Source organism: Hypanus sabinus, chromosome 11 (assembly GCF_030144855.1).
Source record: "Hypanus sabinus isolate sHypSab1 chromosome 11, sHypSab1.hap1, whole genome shotgun sequence".
In the NCBI taxonomy this organism is placed as follows: Eukaryota; Metazoa; Chordata; class Chondrichthyes; order Myliobatiformes; family Dasyatidae; genus Hypanus; species Hypanus sabinus.
The window spans coordinates 90,382,798-90,403,169 of NC_082716.1; the positions used below are offsets into that span (position 1 = coordinate 90,382,798).

General features: G+C 40.4%; 1 protein-coding gene across 1 annotated transcript in view; it reads right to left on the reverse strand.

Annotated features, from left to right (window-relative positions):
* The window catches only part of LOC132402192 (neurogenic locus notch homolog protein 2-like), a 218,249-nt gene that overhangs the window by 155,358 nt on the left and 42,519 nt on the right, over window positions 1-20,372 (reverse strand). The gene's annotated exons all lie outside the window — the stretch shown is intronic.

Genomic DNA, 20,372 nt, shown 5'->3' on the forward strand with positions numbered 1-20,372 from the left:
TAATATACATAATAAAATAAAACTTTCAAAACTCTGATTTGGATCTTTAATTTTTCATATACACCTGTAAAATTATATTGAACATGGAATACCTATAACCTGTTAAGACACAAATATTGTCTGTATATTAGAATTAGCACCGTTGACCAAAAAAAACTTTGGCAATTAACGGGGACGATGGAAGTGGGGAGGTAGGGGGCCACAGAGGTAAATGAACGTGACAAGTCAACCACGAGCAGAGAGATTGAGAACCACTGCTCTATACCATAAGAGGACACAGGTCTATGCACACAGGGTTATACACACACAGGCTCCAATATCAATACCAGCTTGACACTTCTTCTCAGAGCACAGTGCTTGAAGCAAACCAGTCGTCTTTTGATACAGCAGCACAGAGCCTTGGCAGGACACATGGGAGCAGTCCAATTCACAGCAGCATATCCATTGCTGCTGTCAAACATAGCGTAAGCAAACCAGGAAATCCTGATGCATTTCAGAGTTTCTTGTAACATCAAAATAGGTCTTTCAATCTATCAAATCTAAGCCAGTATCTAAATAATTGCAAGCAATCTCTAAAATGCTCTGGAAGAATGCTTTGATAAATCCTATTCACCCACCCTTTTCCCTGTCACCTATTTTCTTGCACATTAACACCCTCATGGTTCGCCCACTACCTGCCTACGCAAGGGCTACTTTACAGTGGCTAGTTGATCTATGGTACTCGGGAGGCAACCCAGTCACAGAGACAGCATCACAAACAAGAGAAAATCTGCAGATGCTGCAAATCCAAGCAACACACACAAAATGCTGGAGGAACTCCAAAAGCCAGGCAGCATCTAGGAAAAGAGTCCAGCCCTGCTGAAGTGTTTCGGCCCGAAACGTCGACTGCACTCTTTTCCTGGATGCTCCCTGGCCTGCATTTTGCTGGAGTTTCATGAAGACAGCATGCAACCTCCATACAAACAGCACCCAAAGCCAGGACTGAACCCAGGACACATGCAAGGCAGCAACACAAATGTGCTATCATTGCTACCAGAAAGCTCAAAATACATTTATTATCAATGCATGCATACAATACACAACTTTGAGATTCATCTCCTTACAGGCAGCCATGAAACAAAGAAACCTAATAAAAAGAATACCATCAAACCCCGATGTGCAGAAAACAAACAGATCGTGCAAACAATAAAAAGAAGCAAACAACATTCAGAACTGAAGCTCACCAGTTGTTAATATTTGTTAACAGGCAATGCAGATAAAGCCCCGAGTTGAGCAAGCATCATGCAGCTATACAATAACGTGTCTGTTAGCTTTCTCATGGGAACAGGAAAGCCTAGACCATGGGTAACTATGATAGCAGGAGATTGAAGGTCTGTTGATGAAATCCAAGCTTGTAAACAAGAGTTTAAAACAAATTCCTGAAACAGCATGGCGTTGGAGCATCTGGAGCAGACAGAACTGTCATTTGATCCCAGGTATTTGCTGAGTCAGCTGACCTTGGGTTGGTTTACACCATCTGATAGTCTAGTGATCCTCCAGTCAATTTGTAAAACAGTGGAAAAGAGAGCATGTTCTGCAGATCAAGAGGTTATCTGGAAATATTTGTGTCAGTACATCTAAATCTGTTATTCTATTACCACACTGGTTTCTACATTTTCTAAAGGGCAATGTTTTGTAATTACAAACCAAATGGCTCACCACTTCAGTTTAACCTTTCTTCTCCTCTATCTGCCATGACAAAGTGGAAAGCTGGGATTCAGTAAGCACCCAATACTTGCACAAGCTGGCTTTCCCACCGTATCTCAATTAGCCCCAGTCCTAGCCCTACTGAAATCCCTTTACAAAATACATATCTACATTATTACTCAACTGCTGCACTGTTTCTGAAAAAAATAATTATCTACCCAAAGCACAGGCTCCAACTGATTTCAATGTTACAAGCTGATCCAAGGACAACAAATAAAGGTGCAATTATGCACTTGCTCTTTGGCATTTATCCTCGCCCCCAAGGAATAATGCATTGTTAAACATGTAGAATCATGTCCTACCCACATAGAAATTGCAAGAACTAATGCAAAGAAAAAAAAAAGAATCTACAATTATTAAGAATTAATAGAAATTATCTATAAGAAATCTATAATTACTGTGATGGTGAAAGTTGGAGGAAAATCAATTTTGCGCAGAGCTACTCCATGTCTATGACCTCTGACCCTGCTGTTGCTTCCATGAATCATAGCCATTAAGCTTAATCCACAAAGGAAGGGCTTCAGTTTTTAGTGAATTGGTTGCTTGCTGTGATACAGGTATTTCCACTTCCCTTCCCCCAATTCAAATGAAATTAGCACAATTTATTCTTACCTCAAATACCAGGCACCTGTGAAAACCTTACACAAGGCTTGGCAGCAAAGTTACATAGCAGAAATTGCATTATGTTGGAAATCAATGCTTTTGCATCCCCCCCCCCCCCAACAAAAGCAAACATGCAGCACGTGCAATAGTTACTGTGATTAACAAGTCTCCTCAGATAGTCCTTCAAGCAGTGTCAGGAGACACTCACTGAGACACAACAATGTGGAATGAAAATTCTGGTGATCCCTCCGTGATATAAGTGGCAGAACCACTGCCCTACAATTCCAATCATCTGGCTTTCATCTCCACCTCTAGTGCTATGATTGCAAACATTGCAAATTCTCTGTGACCATGTGGACTTCCAAGTTTGCTCCTGTATCTCAAGATGTACTTATTGGTCAGCTAGCCTAAGTAAATTGCACAAATGTGTTGGTGTCTGGTCGAAACTGGGTGGGGGTGGGAAGCATGGATGGATAGAAATCGGTGGGTTGTATGGAAAATAAAACTGATTAGGAAAGGTTAAGGTTAATGTAAATGACTGCTTGATAATAATCAGGGATTTAGCAGGCGTGAATTTATCATGAAAACTATACATTTTTGAGCTCTGGGTAACGGGGTGGAGATACATCTCTACCAAAGGAGGTGTAAGGCACCCCTCCCCTCTGCTAGCCTGCAGGTCACCTTTGGACAAGGAGTAGCAGCTGCTTAGCTCCACAGTCTGGGTCACATGAAGCCATGGAAGCTGGTGGTGGATGCCATATGGGCAGCTGGTGCATATCACAAGTCCTGGTCATGCAACCACTGATGCCAGGCAATCTCTGAAGGGTATTGATAATGGCTGGAGTCGCTCATCTTGTAAAGATACTAGCCAGAAGGTGGCAATGGCAATCAAATTCTGCAGAAACATTTGCCAAGAAAAATCATGATCATGGAAAGACCACAATAGCCTGTGTCATGCAACACAGCACAATGAACGAAATCTCCTGTCAACATGTACACTTTGCAAAGGGCTTTAAAAAAAAAGGCATGAAGAACACATCAACACCAACAAAATTATTGCTCTAGGAGACAAACATGAACCAACTCCTCAGTTACTTCCTGCATTATTTCTTGGAACGTAGAAGGTGCATAGGAGATTTGAGAGAGGTATACAAAATTGAGGGGTATAGATAGGTTAAATGCAAACAAGCTTTTTCCACTGAGGTTGGGTGGCACTACAACTTGAGGTCATGGTTCGAGGGTGAAGGGTCAAAGTTCAAATGTTTGGCACAGACTAGATGGGCCAAAGGTCCTGTTTCTGAGCAGCACTTTTCTGTGACTCAGACACTTAAGTAATAACTTCCTAGCTACAGGCCCTGGGTCCTTGGAACTCTTGTGCTTGGGAAGAAATAAAATTGCTAGACCCATGTTAAATGTCTTTGCTGAGCAACAAGTCCATTTTGCTTTCTTGACCAGTCTCTGTATAAGAGATAAATGCAATGGTACACACCTCTGTAACCTCACGCCTTAGATAACCGCATCATAGGGAACAAATGCACTACATTATTTAAAAATAAACAGAATCCTGTAGATACTCAGCAGATCAAGCAACACAAGAGGGCACAGAAATTGATTTTTGAAAGAGGCACTCCATATTCCACGAGACAGCCCTGGATTCCATTTGCTTCCCCCCAAAAGGAAGTAATCATGATGCCCAATGCCAAAAGTTGAAAGGTGCATTCATAGGCCAGACATTGAGTTACCTGACCTGGTTTATCATTATCAGCCAATACACTCAATGGCCATGGAAATCCAATTGCTTCACATATAATATATTCCTTGACAATTTCTTCCAATTATTTCCTGCATTCAGTTAAGAAAAATCTCTAACCAACTTTAATATCATATAGGAAAGACCAGAGACTTCCTTTGTGAAATTAGAGACTCCAAACTGAAATGTTATCTGCTCAACAAGATCTCACGATCATGAGTTTGCAGTTCAAGTGTTTCGATTCATCTCCAGTTTTAGTGCTTTGTCTGAATAATTTCCCACGAAGCCAATTGGTTTTAGAAGTCACATAACTAGTAAATGGATATCTATTTTTGGAGACCCGTGTGCATTCAAGGTGTTTCAACTGACTGTGGTAAAAATACACCTGTATCTGGAAGGTCCAACTGCTGGTGAGTCAGTATCCTGGCAAAAACGACACCATGAAACTAAAGAACACTGAGTAACTCTGCAAAAAGGTTATTGAAAAGCACAAGTCAGGAGATGGATACAAGAAAATTTCCAAGTCATTGGATATCCCTTGCAGTACAGTTAAGTCAATCATCAAGAAATGGAAAGAATAAGACACAGCTGTAAATCTGTCTCGAGCAGGCCATCCTCAAAAGCTGGTGACTGTGCAAGAAAGGGACTAGTGAGGGAGGCCACCAAGAGACACTGGAGGAGTTACAGGCTTCAGTGACTGAGATGGGAGAGACTGCACGTACAAATGTTGCCCGGGTGCTTCATCAGTTGCAGCTTTATGGGACAGTGGCAAAGAGAAAGCCACTGTTGAAAAAACTCACATGAAATCTCAGCTAGAGTTTGCCAGAAGGCATGTGGGAGACTGCAGTCAGCTGGAAGAAGGTTCTATGCTCTGATGAAACCAACATTGAGCTTTTTGGCCCTCCGACTAAACACTATTTGGCATAAGCCAAACACTGCACCACAAAAACACACTATTGCTACTGCGAAGCATAGTGGTGGCTGCATCATGCTGTGGGGATGTTTCACTGCAGCAGGCCCTAGAAAGCTTGTGAAGGTAGAGGGTAAAATTAATGCATCAAAATACAGGGAAATCCTGATGCATTCTACAAGAGAATCACGACTTGGGAGAAGATTCATTTTTCAGCAAGTTAATGCCTTGGAGTGGCCAAGTTACAATCCAGCCCTCAATCCAATTGAGAATTTGTGGTTGGATTTTAAAAAGGCTTCACGATCCCCATGCATCTATCAGAACTTGAGCAGTTTTGTAAAAAAGAATGGGGAAAAATTGCAGTGTCCCAATGTGCAAAGCTGACAGAGACCTATCCACACAGGCTGTAATTACTGCTGAAGATGCATCTACTAAAGACTGACTTTAAGGGGGGTGAATACTTATGCAATTATTTTGTTTTATATTTCTAAATAATTTAGATCACTTGGTAGAGATCTGTTTTCACTTTGACACAAAAGTCTTTTTCTGTTGATCAGTGTCCAAAAAAAGCCAAATTAAATTTGCTGTGATTCAATGTTGTAAAACAATAAAACATGAAAGCTTTCAAGGGAGGTGTGAATACTTTTTATAGGCACATGTGTAGTTAGAATTTTGCACAGTACTATATTTGTCAACATGGAACGGAGAGTGAGTTTGTATATCTGGCAGGAGCAAAGGATATTGGGAGTAGCAAGGGTTCAGCACCATGGGAGGGGCATGTGATGGGTGGCAGAGAAGTAATGTCGGGAGTGGAGAGTGGCGTGGGTGCAGACACACCCAGCTCTGAGACACCAGGCAAGATAATTTGATTCCAAACAATTAGTTCATTGATCATTATAGAACGTCTTTCTGGTGCTTGTCACTCCCTTCCCCCATTTCCCAACCCCAATTCCCCTTTCCCCGCCCTCTTCGCACACTCAGTCCACAATAGGGACCTATATCAGAATCAGGTTTACCATCACTCACATATGCAGTGAATTTTTTTTGGCAGCAGTACAGTGCAATACATGAAAGTTTAATGTAAAAACATTAATCCAAAAAGAGGGCAAGACAGTAAGAAAAATGTGCTCCATGTATGACTAGGTACACTGTTGTATCAGCCACTGGAGTTAATTGCAAGGTGACAGTCTTCAATACAGCATCCTGTAAGGGTTACTCTCCCTCTTATTTGCCTTGTGAGCAACAGCACCCAGAAATCCAGTCACTACAATGCCTTTGTAACCACTGAGCTGAACGAACACTTACCCCGCCCCTCCACCCTCCTGTTGGCTTCAGCATCTCCATCCTCTATTTAACTCAAATGTTTTGCCCACTTTCTAGTCTACAGCATGTGCCACAGATTTTTTTCACCTGTTCTGAGAAATTCAGTCATTGATATCTTTCCCTTCAACTTATAGCATGTCTATGTACAGTGCTGCAAGTCAGTAACATTTCCATTCGACAAACTCCACTGGAAAATTAACCCAGGGAACAAATGTGAACCATCCACACACACATAACAACTCTGCCATTAAGGTCCTTTTATGTGAACAGCTTGATGCTGTTAATTAAAACTCAGTCTGGAAATGACAATCTGATGTCATGGCAATGGATCCAGCAACAGCAGGAAGTGTTGTGGAGCTGGAGTACTTCTGGTTTCAGCCTGCAACACCCTCTTGTCACTCAGTAATGGACAAAACACAAATCTCAATTCCACTCATTCTACATCACATTGAACAAAGTTATTCTGCATTATACCTCGCTCCAAATCTGGAGACACTACTGATTTCTGATGTTGCTGGAGTGTGTGAACAGGAAGTGGGTTTGAACCACTTGCTTCAACTTTGTTGACAGGCCAACAGAGGCCATTAACAAACATGGCAAAATTGTCACTCAAGTCCCATCTTCTGGCACCAACCTAAACCACACACAGCTCATTGAAACCCTGTTCCCAATAAAAATGCAACAAGTTATGAGAATAATGTCCCACCCCTCTGCTCAAAACAAAACTCGTTAGAAACAGCACTTCTCTTAATTAGTTTCACATAAAGAACAGAAAGCTTTACACAATTACAAGAAGTACAATTGGAGAAATTAAGAAAGAGACTGCAATTTCATATTAATTATGTCAGTCTCAAACAGTACAAAAGTACAAGTCAACTTTAGCCTGAAGGTGCTCTGAGCCCACTTCAGCCTCAGTGTAAACCACGACCACACCTTCTGAATGTGATCCAAGTAGCAAGCCAAATAAAAGGATGCTTCATCTCGTTTCTATCACTCCCCCACCCCCACCCTCCCCGGCACACGAACACGTAACAATTGCTGGAGCACAGAAAGGTCCCACACACAGCAACCAAAGTGGTCACTCACCAGAAACGACAGAGGAAAAGCTAAAAACGTTGCATTAAGCATGACCAAGTATTTCAGATAAACCACATGCACGTCCAACTACATAGATGAAATACAACCTCACGTGATAGGAATGCATATTTTAAGAAATGAATGCATTAAAACTAAATGATAATAATTACACTGATGTGTGGGAAAGAGGGCAAAACAATTAAAAATAGAAATACTATGTTAGGATCTTTGGCAAATTACCAGAGATCAAGTTTCTGAGGACTGTGTGCAGATTAAAGCACATACTGAGGAACATAAACATTCGAAAACCGTCAACAGGAACTGAAGAGGCTATCCATCAAACTCACCACACAAACCTTGCAGCCCCAAATACAGCCACCATGGACTGACTGATTTGGGGTCCTAACATGAAAGTTGTTGCAGTTAAACCAAAAGCTGATTGCATTCAAACTTCACGTTCCAGTTGACATCAAACAGTGTGCATCATGGGGGCGGGGAGGGGGGTAAGGGTGCAGAGTGAGAAAGAAAAAAAACAGGAACCTGGGGCTTGAGCCAGTTTTGGTTAATGAATGCTCACGGTCACCGTCTTGAACCAGATCAAAATATGTTTCAGCTATTTTCAAATTATTAATTCAAAAATTAGATTGAGAATAATATGAGCTAGAAAACCATCATATTTTGCTGTCATAGCTAATATTTCATGTCACCAATTATAGGAGTATTCAGGTATAGAAACATTTCCAAAGGCATGGATTAGAATAGAATTAGATAAGATCGGAGAAAACATACCAGAAGATTTTATATATAAATGGGAATCCAAATGGATACGGGAAAAAAAAGGATCTCCTATATTAAGACACTTGATTGATTTATGGAATAAGGTAAATGTGGACGATGAGATAAAGAAATCTTTATTAGCAAAAAGAACTTTAATTCAAAATAGGCTTATTCCTTTTACAATGGATAATAAACTTTTACATAATTGGTTCCAAAAGGGGATTAAATATATACGTGATTGTTTTGAAGGAGGTATATTGATGTCGTTTGATCAATTAAAAAATAAATATAAAATACCAAACAACACTCTTTTCTGTTATTTTCAATTAAAGGCTTATTTACGAGAAAAGATGGGTCAAACAATGTTGATGCCAAAACCTAGTGAAATAGAAATATTAATTCAAAAAGGAAAAATTTAAAAAATTACATCTTGTATGTACAATTTGATTCAAAAAACAGACAATTGAATTTGGAATTCATAAATCAAGACAAAAATGGGAAACTGATTTGAATATTAAAATTGATGGAAAAAGTTGGTCAAGATTATGTTCTGATAGTATGATAAATACAAAAAATGTTCGAGTTAGATTAATACAATATAATTTTTTACATCAATTATATATACCACAGAAAATAAATAGATTAAATTCAAATATGTCTGACCAACGTTTTCAATGTAATCAAGAAATTGGTACTTTTTTTTTACATTCTACTTGGTCTTGTTTTAAAATTCAACCATTTTGGATAAATCTAAGACTTTTATTGGAACATATTACTGGAGTACAACTCCCACATAGTCCAATATTATTTTTATTAGGAGATATTGAAGGGACAATACCGAAAATTAAATTGAGTAAGTATCAGAAAAAATTTATAAAAACTGCATTGGCAGTAGCTAAAAAAAGTTATCGCAGTTACTTGGAAATCTGATTTATATTTAACTATGGATCGTTGGAATAATGAAATATATAGTTGTATTCCACTTGAAAAAATTACATTTAATCTAAGAAATGAATATGATATATTTTTGAAAATTTGGCTCCCATACCTACAAAAGATGGGATTAAATATATAGGTCCTTTGAAGATAAAATTATAAAATAATTGGGGAAAGTAAAAATAAATATTGAAATTATTTTGAACTCCATGGACCATGTGGGTATCCTCCGATATCCAGGCAATCTTTTTCTTCTTTCTTTCTTTTTTTTTCTTTCTTTAGATAAGGGTTAAGGGGGGGGGGTTAAGGGGAGGGGGAAGGATTAATATTATTTTTCTTTTTCTTACTAATTTTTCATTACATTTATTCTTTGTAATTTTCTAAAAAAATAATAAATAAATAAAAAAATTTTTTTAAAGGGAAACATTTCCAAATAAAACTGGCTGCTCTTTTTTTAAAACAGAAAAATGGGAAACACAGTGAAGGAATTGCTTTGTCAAATCGGTGATAGCTGAATGCACACACTGTTAGGTGCAAGGACAGCCTCACAATTTAGCGCATTGTGGCTTTGCACCTTCTCTGTAACTGCAACACTTGTTTGTTATTTTCCCTTCTAATACCCCAATGCACCGTTGCAATGAAATGATCTGTATGGATGGCATGCAAAATATTTTTTCACTGTACCTGGGTACATGACAACAAAACAACTTACTACAGAATACTGACGTGGGTGATAGCACCCAAGGTGGAGTTGTGCAAGTCTGATGAAATTATAAATAGTGACAAAGTGAAACCAGAGACCTACATCAGTGCCCCACCAGAGCACTAACTTGCTTGCTAAGGAGATCACTAGATATGAATCAGATTGATTCCAAACTTGACAGGTTTGTCACAGGCAATGAGATTTTACAGACTGGGCCTCTATTCTCTGGGAATTATATTTTAAAAAAATGAGAGGTGATCTCACTAAATTAAGGAACTTGACAATGTAGATGCAGGTGTAATGTTCCTCCTGCTGAGGTGTCTGGACCTAGCTATCACAGGGTTATATTAGCTTAAGAATAGGGGAAGGCTACAGACAGGAAATTATAGGCCTGTAAGATTTTATAGCCCATTGTTAAGGATGAAATTTTAAAGTACTTCGAAGTACATGATAATATAGGCCAGAGTTTTGTTGAGGCAGGGATTCCCAACCTTTCCTATACGAATGAGTGGTCCGTGGACCACAAATTGGAAACCCCTGTGTTAAGGGGAGACAAACTGCCTGACAAATCTGTTCGGATTCTTTGAGAAGGTAATAAGCAGGTTAGTCAAAGACAGCCAGTGGATGGTGTTCACCTGGATATTCAGAAGGATTTTGGCATGGTGCCACACACAAGCCTGCTAAATAAGAGCATGTAGTTTTAGAAGCAAGGTACTAGCAGAGAGAGAAGATCAGATGACTGGCAAAAGGAGGAAATAAAGGGGGCTTTTCCAGGATGGCTACCAGTGACTTGTGGCGATCTCCAGAGGTCAGTGTTAGGACCATAACTTTACTCTTTCTACATTCATGACTCCATGGATGAAGTAGCAGATGGCATTGTGGCCAAGTCTGTAGATGAAAGCCAGGCAGGGAGTCTGCAGAACGACTGAGACAACATCTGCATCCATTTCAAGAAGAATGGAATATAAAAGCAAGGATGTTTTGAGGGTGTAGTGCAGACTGAATTTGCAATACTCTGAGCAACTTTTGAGCCCCACATCAATGCAAAGATATGTGGCCCTGGAGAGATTCGACAGAAGGTTCACATGGATGAATCAGTGAATGAAAGGTTTCAGGTATGAAAAACGTTTTACATCTGTGCCTGAAGTCGATGGAGTTCTGAAGGATTGGGGAAGGGGTGGGGGGAAGAACATAGCATTGAAATCTATCAAATAAAGGCTTGGACAGAGTGGACATGGACACTCAAAGCTGCTAAGTGGTTAAGAAGGCATACGGTGCATTGGCCTTCATCAATCGTGGGATTGAGTTTAAGAGTCAAGAGGTAAGGTTGCAGCTATACAGGATCCTGGTCAGACCCCACTTGGAATACTGCTCTCAGTTCTGGTCATCTCACTATAAGGAGGACGTGGAAACCACAGAAAGAGTACAGAGGAAATTTACAAGGATGTTGCCTAGATTGGGGAGCATGCCTTATGAGAATAGGTCGAGTGAACTTGGCCTTTTCTCCTTGGAGCGAAGGAGGATGAGGGGTGACCTGATAAGAAGTATTTAAGATAATTAGAGGCACTGACCATGTGGATAGTCAGAGGCTTTTCCCCCAGGGCTGAAATGGCTAGCACCAAAAGGGCAAAGTTTTAAGGCGCTTCGAAGTAGATAGAGGAGATGTCAGGGGTAAGTTTTCTTATGCAGAGAGTGCTGAGTGCATGGAATGGGCTGCCAGTAGTGGTGGTGGAGGTGGAAACGATAGGGTCTTTTAAGAGACTCCTGGATGGCTATTTGGAGCTTAGAAAAATAGAGGGCTATGAGTAAAGCCTAGGTAATTTAAGGTAGGGACATGATCGGCACAGCTTTGTGGGCCGAATGGCCTGTATTGTGCTGTAGGTCTTCTATGTTTCTATGTTTCAATTCATATGCATCTGAATGCACAGCTTTAGAATAAAGGGACAGTCATTTAAACCAAGATGAGGCGTTACTTTAGTCAGAGAGCAGTGAATCTACGGAATTCATTGCCAGAGAAGTCATTGGATGGTTATTTAAGGTAGAAATGGATAGGTTCTTGATCAGTAAGGGGTGGGCATTAAAGTTTGCAGGAAGGCAAAGAAGAGACGTGAAAACTTAGCCGTGACTGAACGGCAGAGTAGACTTCATGGGTCTAAATTTCTGGTTGTATCCATCAGAACTTATCCAAATTAATACATTATATCACTTCAGTGTGTTCCATGTGTACAATCAGTTGCATAGCTACATTTCTCGCTGACGTACTTAAATTATCAGGCAACTCAACAGCCTCTCAAAATCCCACAGAAACTGACTGAGGACTGAAAATGATGTACAACAGAACAAGCAAGTGAAATACCCATGTGCCTCAGAACCAAAGACAGACACGTCTTAATGGAGCAACTCTTCTGTTGGCACCAACATTTCATCTATCAGTGGCAATGCCCATAATTGGGCAATTTCCTGGTGGTGGCTGGAGTGCAGCCATCCACTGAGCAAAGAGCCAGCCCCAAGACATCCTGACTGGCTGCTTGGATACCAATTTGCAGATGTCCCTTCTCTTGGGCCATAACATCCACTGAACTGAGGCAAGGTTAATAAACCAGAAGAAGACCAAGTCTATTCAACAAGATAAATCAGAGAAGTAAATATTTTTGATTCAATTAAATCAGTTTTAACATTCTAATAATTTTTAGCATGTGCATGCTTTAGTCTCAACTCCTAAACTTTTTAAATCACTTTAATGTTGTAAACATTGATCACAAAACTATGATGCAACTAAGTGCAGGTTTGGCAGCTGGTAAGCAGGTTGGTGGGGGGAGAGGGGGCAGTAAATAGCTGGGGTTACTTTGCAACTCTCTACTTGGACTGGAAGAGCTCCACACTGCCCCTATCTGTGGAGAGCCAAACTCCCACTGGAAAATGATATCTCAGGCCCCTATGGGAGCAAGATCTTGTGGAAAAACAAATCAAATCTATACAGAGAAGGTCTGCCACAGTGTTTTTCTTCTAAATTCCTCTCTGGTCTAATTGGATCCCATGCCAATTAATCTGTGTGCCTTTCTAACACTTGTGTGGGGGATCATTCATTCTCCAAATTAGTCAAGAGAAAATATAAGAAATTTTAAAACCAATGATCCCTAAGCTTGTCAAGAAATCAGCAAATGGGAAAGCCTTTGAACAAATACTACACCAACCTAAAGAAAGCCCAGAGAAAAGAGGAAGAACCTTTAAACACACAAAATTATAGTTTAATAATTACCAACAAATCCAATGATACTATAGATTGATAGCTGTTGGACCCAACTGCCAGTTTCTTGGATGCTGGATAGTGATTCTGATTGCCCAAAATTGTCTGGATTGAAAAAAGATCTAAGGGTTTGGAAAATCCTAACTGTCACATCCCTTTTCAAGGAAGGTGGGAGGGAAAAAGAAAAAAATAACAATTATACTGATTTTTCTTTTTGGGAAAATGAAACAAACACACAAGAGGTTCTGTAGATTCTGGAAATCTTGAACAACACATATAAAATGCTGGAGGAACTGAGCAGGTCAGACAGCGTTCATTGAGGGAAATTGACATTTTAGACTGAGATGAATCATCAATATGTTCAGTTCCCTCCATAGATGCTGAGTTCTGCCAGCATTTTGTGCTGCTCAATTCACCATCTAAAATGGATGAGCAGGTCATCTGGCATACCATCATACTGTTAAACATTGTGGACAACACCAACTGATGGCAAGTAGTCTTCAACAAATTCTTGAAGGATTTATTTTTAAACAATGTAAAGAGCAGCATAAAAGAGGGGAGATGAGTAGCTGTTAAGTAGTTGTATTTCCAGGGGGCATTCAGTACAGTGAAACAAAGTTTAATTCCAAAAAACCATTTGATGTGACACACAAGCATGGAAAGAGGATAGAAAATAAATCAGGTAAATGGGCCATTTTCAGGTTGGCAAGGATGCCACAGAGATCAGGGCAGCAATGTCAACTATTTGCCTTCTTACATTAATGACTTGGATGAAGAGACGAAGTACATTTCAGCCAAGTCTGCTAAGGACATACAGAAAGGTGGAGACCAAGCCATGATGTGTATGCAGAAAATCTGTAGAGAGGCAGAATGGTTGAGCAGTGGTTTGGCAGGTGGAGAATTATCCACTTTGGTAGGAAAAACACAAAAGCAGAATATTAAATGGAAAGCAACTGCTCAACACAACAGCAGAATGTCCTAATGTGGAGCCTCAAAGTTAATATGAAGTTACGACAAATGAAAGAGAAGGCAAACAGAACGCTAGCCTGTATTCGAATCGGGACAGATTGTACAAGGGAGGAAATACTGGTACAATCATTCTGGCTATTTGTGAGCCCACAACAACTGAAGCATTGCATACATGTTTAGTCATTTGAGGAGCTATCTTCTTGCACTTGGAGTTCAGGGAGAATTTGCTTGGTTTATTCCTTGAATGAAAGCATCATCATATGAAGATTCAGCAGGTTGGGCCAGAATAAGAGTTTAGAAAAAGCAGGTGATCTTCCTGAAAAGAAAGATTCTGAGAGAGAGGGGCTGATAACTTAAACTGAACAGAAGACTCTCCTCTTGAAGTGTTCTGGGGGAAGGGATTTCTTCAAGAGGGGGCTGAAGAAAAACTTAGGTATCGCGAATCTTCAGAATTCCCGAGCCCAGAGAGCTCTGGAGGCTGAGTCTTTGAATACCACAGGATTTTGACAGGTTTTTGGTCTTGGAAAGTGAAAGGTTGCAGCTAGCAGGCATAAAACTGGAGCTGCAGACAAAGATGAGATCAGCCTTGATGTCCTTGAAAAGCCGAACAAGCTCGAACAGTCACATGGTTGATTCCTGTTGCATTTTCTATTGCTCCTTCATCTCACGTCTATGGCTGGCCCTATCACAGTTCAAAGATGAGGACTGTGTAATGTTTTCGTAGTGTCGGTCAACACTCCACTCTCATGAAACACTAACTGATCATTCATTACTGAGGATGTTAGGCATTTGCTGGCAATGATCAGTCAGTTTGCCAAATAGGCAAACAAAAAAGTAAAACTCCCAGCTTGTGGTGTTTCAAAATAAAAATGCAACACCTACCCTAAATAACTTCATTAATTCCCATTGCTACAGAATGTGTTAACAATCAAATGGGTTGCACAGAAGCCAAAGTTCTTAGGGCTACAAATACCAAAACCTATGCAACTTCAGAGTCATTGTTTATGGCTCCATTGCCGGCCAGTCTGGGCTTTCCCTGTTGTTTGAAACAATACACAAACTTATGTGGAGAGGTTCACATTTTATTCAGACCCATGTGAAAGATGACCTTTCAACGGTTTATAAACATTTCATTTCTGCTTATTCAACATACGAAGGGTGATTGATAAGTTTGTGGCCTAAGGTAGAAGGAGATGAGTTATGAGTGACTATGCAGAAAGTTTGAAGTTACTACTCATCTCCTTCCACCTTAGGCCACACACTTATCAATCACCCCTGCTGTGGACACCTTCTGGAGGTCCAAGATCAGTATGCTCCACGACCACTGGACTATGTGTGTAAATATAGGAGGGACTATGTTGAAAAATAAATGTGCTAGGTTTTCTAAAATTGACTCCTTCTACCTTAGGCCAGAAATTTATCAATCGTCCCTCATAGAGAACAAAGGCAATACACATAGGTAGAACAGCTGAGATCTTTAACTCCAACACCTCGAGCCCCTCATTTACCAGCCCACACAAACGTAACTTTTTTTTACATGTAATGGCCATGGAATAATTATGACATGCTTAACATATATTTAACAAAATCGGAATCTGCACACCTCACCACACATATAGATTTGTTGGTGCCATGGTAACTGAGCTTCTTGACAAACAAAAGCAACCTATTTCACCCCAGGCATCCTTGCTTACTTCCCAAATTAAAGACTGCAGATTTCAAAGATCACGCAGTGCCACGGCAATTGTGGCAGATCCTTTCACAATCTAATACCTAAAAATATTTGTTAAGGCTCTATCACACAAAGCATTCAAAAGTGAGAGGCTGCCAACAGGAGGCCAGTTTTTATTAAAGACCATGGGTGTCCAATAGCAAACAAAATGAAGACAATTTAAAAAACCAGGGGAAGCCCAGCCTAATCTACTATGGCACATATGTGTGCACACACATACACCAAACCAAGTTACCCACGGGCTGAAATGGAGAAATTCTTAGGGTTGGAGTAAAAACAAAGGTTCTTTCCTTGAAGGGCCTGAATGAGATCCACCAACCAGAATACAAGATTATGGTACAGTATCTCTGGTTAAGTGAAGGCTAGGCCGGGGATGCCAGGAGGTGATGCCAGGCCACCAAGGGATGAGGGAAATATCAGGTTTCCAGAAGTTAGTACGATCTTATTGAAGACAATTTTCCAGTACACAGCATGCAGGGAGACTCTCGTCCATTTGTTGACAAATACCCTGCTATCAAGTTATTTTATTTAGCAATACAATGCAGAGTGGGCCCTTCCAACTCCGAACCATACCACCCCAGCGACCCCCAACAACCCTAACCTAATCACAGGACGATTTACAAAGACCAAATTAATTCACCCAGTACACCTTTGGATTGTGGAAGGAAACAGGACTTGGAGAAAACCCCACACATGTACAGACACTCCTTACAAAAAGGTACCAGAATTGAACTTTGAACTTCAGGATGCCCCAAGCTGCAAGTGCCGTGCCAACCACCACACCACAGTGCACACTACTTGAATCACTGAACAATGCCGTAGGAAATAAAGGTAAAAGGGCAAAAACGGCTCAAGATAGGGAAAATGGATTGATTTTTTTATATTCACTGTGCAGACAAGTTGCCTTTGGAGAACTGAGGAAGGAGAACTGCAATTCTTGCATTCCCCACACAACAGTTGCCTCCCAGAGGCAAATGGGCAGCAAGCAATTCAATCCTGTTCATCCTAATCTGTTACCAGGGCCAGAAAGGGTTAGGAGTCTGAAATGCATTACAAGCAATAGAAAAAGAACAAAAACAAAGTCACAAAATGGGTGACAACCAAAAAAAATTCAAGTTGCCTGATAAGTTAACACTAAGTAAATATTTAGTGGCAGAGGTTTGTCTGCTCTGCAACATTCCAGTCTGCTGTGTCAATATCAACGTTGCCAACAATCCACTTAAATCAACTTCAAATCTTTCCTCAGGACCTTTCAAAACCACAAGATATTTAAACGCACTGACAGTCAAGAATTTTTGTTACATGACAATTTACAAGCAACTGATTTCAGTTGTTCCTGTCGTTCACCTCAAGCAGGTTTTGCAGTCTAGTCTGAACAATCTCTGCTTAGGTTTCCTTCTGCTAATTACTGCCCAGAGACACGCCCATTCTTTCCTCCCACCAAACTATGACCTGTGGCATGCCATCTCCTCTTTTCTCACAATACTAGACCCAGTGATATGCCCATTCCCTCTCCACCCACCATAGTACACGCTGTTGACTCTCAGCTTAATTAGAATTGGCTTATTATCACAGGTACTAAGGTGTAGCGAAAGGTTGTCTTACATACTGTTCATACAAATCAATTCATCACAATAGTGTTTTGACATAGTACAAGGTAATAGAGTCACGGAATACAGAATAAAATGTCACAGGGAAAGTACAGTGAAGGTAAACTTCTGAGCCAGCATTGATCAATAGGGTGAAAATCCCACTTGTGTGTTATAATCCGAAATGAACTCAGCCTCTGCAGGTGCAGAATGTTAAAGACGGCCAGAGATAGAGTTGGCATTCCTGATGGGGTTGAACTACCACTTTATTAGATTTTGCTTTTAACTAAAAGTGGGTGCTCCAACCACTGAATGTTTAAACAGTGCAGGTCAGAGATTATGTCAGTTTAGTAGGTCAACCACATTACAAATGTGAAGAAGTTGGCAGATTCAAAGGGTGTGCATGTTACCAAATAGGATGGGCCAATCAATTCAGGGCACAAGATCCAATGTTACTTGTCAATGGATACAAACATTAATACCATAATGCTTCTCCATTTGAAGCAAAAGTTAACAAATAAAGTTGGAAAGAAAAACAATTCCCAGGTTTTTCCAAAGAACTCATGTCGAACTACAAGAGTCTTGTCTAGGGATTCCCAACCCTTTTTATGCCATGGACCAATATCATTAAGAGGTCTGTGGAGCCCAAGTTGAAAACCGCTGGTCTATTCCAAACGTATTGAGCCACAGTGATAATAATGTCACATATGGAGAATGATCATCTCAAAGTGTATTTGGTTGCTAAGGTGAAACATCACAGGAAAATACACAAAATCAAGGTCATCACCTAAGGTGGGGATAATGGTTTGCCCGAGTTCAAAAGCATCTTTTGGATAGAATGTTGAAGCGAAACCCTCATACCTCCTCAACTAGATGCAGCACACATATTTTGAAGACGAGCACTGGTGATATCTATGTCAGTGTTTATACATCAGACATCATCAGTAGCAAGATGATTCAGGCTGTCAGGGGTCTATTACTGGGAAATTACACCGAGTCAGTTTTCATTACACTTCCCATGTCACAATAATACAACAGTTCAAGAGGCATTTCATTTGCATCAAGCATACTAGCAAAGTCTTTGCATTGCTGGGATTGTTGCAACTCCCTTCATGTTTTGGGGAGTGTGAAGCAATAGTTATCCACAGAATCTTATTCCTTAATTTCGTTAAATGAACCAGTGAGAAAATGCAGATGTGAATATCTGAAGAGAGTTGAGCAGGGATGGGGGCAATTTTAAATCCTAATTGAAGTCTGTCAACTGTTAAAAGAAAAACACCACTAGCTCCATAGAAGCAAGCTGCCCGAAAATACAGAATGATCTCACCTCTTCAAGGTCTGTGACAAAAAGGGAGACAAATCCAGGTCGACATACAAAAGCAATGGTCTTGTGCAGATACAAATTACAAAGTAGGTACAAGAGTCATTCGCTCAAACAAAACTTCTTCAGCAGCGCTAGTCAACCCTGCTATTCAATCTGCTGTTCCCCCAGGAACAATACAAGCCCTGTCTGTATCTCAGGGAATATCCATTACCCACAGAGCGAAGGCAGCCCTCAGCACTGTGAACACTCGCACAATTCCTACGCGTTTGCTCTATGCAGCAGCACGCCTCTCCACTGGATTCTCTTTTCTGTCCTTGTGCTAGGCTGCCAGCTGATGTTCAGTCAGAGTACAATAATACAGAAATCCAATCTATCCAGCTCATTCATCTTTCTGGCTGCCAAAGCTTGCTGTGCAACAATTGGCTACTGTGTTCATCCACCTAACCATGGCCTCTCTTCACAAGTAATATACTCTGCATAAAGGACGAAGCGGCAATAAAAGCCAAGGTGAAGGCAAAATATTTCAAGATGATTAGTTATTGGAAGTGAGATACTAGGCATTACATGCTATTGATTCTTTGCACAATTTTGCTTGATGTGAATTAAATATGCTAATATTAAATTTTGATCTAAAGCTTTGCTGAGTTTATATATCATGTGAATCACAGACACAGTAAGGTGCTGTAGATATTTGGCAAAAATTACCTAACCAAATCAAAAAATAATTAGGCACCTGGTGAGGTGGGGGGGGGGGGGGAGAAGAGAGAGAAGAGAGGAGGAGGCAGAAGATCAGAAACCAGATTAAGCTTGACCCAAGGTGGCATTGCTGGAGCACCTTAAAAAAGGCAGCAGTGGAGAGAAGAACCAATTTCAAAGACACCCAAAGAGACAGACTTCAACAACTAACCCAATAAACCATCAGCAACTCAACAGAATGTGAGAGAGATCACATTTCTTGCTGTGCAAAAAGGATGTGATCCCAGAAAACATTGTTAAATTAAATACCATCAATTCGAATGGCTAGTTGAAGTTTTTCTTTATTTATTGAGCTAGAGTGTGTAACATGCCTCGGAGCTACACTGCCATTGCCCCTGATTTAACCCAGGCCGAATCACGGGACAACTTACAACAACCAATTGAACAGAGAGAGGAAACCAAAGCATTGGGAGGAAACACATGTGGTCACAGAGGAATGCATACAGCAAGGGCACAGAGTCTATTTTGGTACCATGCATTACAGCAAAACTGCAGTCACATCATCCAAAGAGTTATGGCATCAGGGCAAAAATTATCAAGTATAGAATGATCTGAATATAACTGGTGGAGATTAGAGAAGTAACTTTGAAAGGCCTGGAAGGAAACTAATCCTGAGAACATGGATGTCAAAACCCAGGCATTCATGAACCAGGTGCCAATTTAGCCTCATCAGTCAAAGGAAGCTAGTTGAAACATACACAGGTTTGGATCCACCATCAAGGTGCAATTCAAGGAGTACGTAGTAGCATAGTGGTTAGCACAATGTTTTAAGGTACCAGCAACACAGATTCAATTCCCGCCATTGTCTGTAAGGAGCTTGTATGCTCTCCCTGTGATTGTATGGTTTTCCCCTGGGTGCTCCAGTTTTCTCCCACAACCAGTTGCTAGGTTAATTGGTCATTTTAAATTGTCCCATGACTAGGCTAGGAT